Source organism: Armigeres subalbatus, chromosome 3 (genome assembly GCF_024139115.2).
Source record: "Armigeres subalbatus isolate Guangzhou_Male chromosome 3, GZ_Asu_2, whole genome shotgun sequence".
In the NCBI taxonomy this organism is placed as follows: Eukaryota; Metazoa; Arthropoda; class Insecta; order Diptera; family Culicidae; genus Armigeres; species Armigeres subalbatus.
The window spans coordinates 389,461,742-389,463,368 of NC_085141.1; positions in this window are offsets into that span (position 1 = coordinate 389,461,742).

Consider the following 1,627-nt stretch of genomic DNA (forward strand, 5'->3'; position numbering starts at 1 on the left):
TCTTCAAGAAGACGGACAAAGAAAAGTTTTCTCCAATAATTGAAGTAAATTTGACAGCTGCTCAAGCTTTGGAGAAGCATTATTTCTCCTTGGAAAATATTTGAAAGGAATATTTTTCCGCAACGAGAAATGATAGTTCTTATCAGATTACATTACATGTAAGGAGCAGGCATTATTAGTGTTACAAAATTTGATCTACTTTCCAACTTCGTACTGCTCAATGAGTTTTGGTAGCAGAATCATTACTTGTCTATTCTTTGCCCTATCTTCTGGCATAGTACTTAAGCATATTTCTCATAAACAGGCAACATTCATGCCAGGGGTGTGTACCGCAACCGCCGACTCGGCGCCGAGGCTCGGAAGCCTCCTTTCCATAGGCACGGAAGCCTTCTTTCAAGAGGCCCGGAAGCCTCCTTTCAAGAGGCCCGGAAGCCTCCTTTCAAGAGGCCCGGAAGCCTCCTTTCAAGAGGCCCGGAAGCCTCCTTTCAAGAGGCCCGGAAGCCTCCTTTCAAGAGGCCCGGAAGCCTCCTTTCAAGAGGCCCGAAGCCTCCTTTCAAGAGGCCCGGAAGCCTTCTTTCAAGAGGCCCGGAAGCCTCCTTTCAAGAGGCCCGGAAGCCTCCTTTCAAGAGGCCCGGAAGCCTCCTTTCAAGAGGCCCGGAAGCCTCCTTTCAAGAGGCCAGGAAGCCTCCTTTCAAGAGGCCCGGAAGCCTCCTTTCAAGGGGCCCAGAAGCCTCCTTTCAAGAGGCCCGGAAGCCTCCTTTCAAGAGGCCCGGAAGCCTCCTTTCAAGAGGCCCGGAAGCCTCCTTTCAAGAGGCCCGGAAGCCTCCTTTCAAGAGGCCAGAAGCCTCCTTTCAAGAGGCCAGAAGCCTCCTTTCAAGAGGCCCGGAAGCCTCCTTTCAAGAGGCCCGGAAGCCTCCTTTCAAGAGGCCCGGAAGCCTCCTTTCAAGAGGCCAGAAGCCTCCTTTCAAGAGGCCTGGAAGCCTCCTTTCAAGAGGCCAGGAAGCCTCCTTTCAAGAGTCCCGGAAGCCTCCTTTCAAGTGGCCCGGAAGCCTCCTTCCAAGAAGCCCGGAAGCGTCCTTCAAAGAGGCACGGGAGCCTCCTTTCAAGAGGCCTGAAGGCCTCCTTTCAAGAGGCCCGGAGGCCTCCTTTCAAGAGGCCCGGAAGCCTCCTTTCAAGAGGCCCCGAAGACCCCTTTCAATAGGCCCGGAACCCTTCCTTTCAAGAGGCCCGGAGCCTCCTTTCAAGAGGCCCGGAAGCCTTCTTTCAAGAGGCCCGGAAGCCTCCTTTCAAGTGGCCCGGAAGCCTCCTTTCAAGAGGCCCGGAAGCCTCTTTTCAAGAGGCCCGGAAGCCTCCTTTCAAGAGGCCCAGAAGCCTCCTTTCAAGAGGTCAGGTAGCCTCCTTTCAAGAGGCCTGGAAGCCTCCTTTCACGAAATCCGGACCAAAACCAAAAGCCTCCTTTCAAGAAGCCCGGAAGCCTTCTATCAAGAGGCCCGAAGCCCCCTTTCAAGAGGGCCGGAATCCTCCTTTCAAGAGGCCCAGAAGCCTCCTTTCAAGTGGCCCGGAAGCTTCCATTCAAGAGGCCCGGAAGCCACCTTTCAAGAGGCCCGGAGGCCTCCTTTCAAGAGGC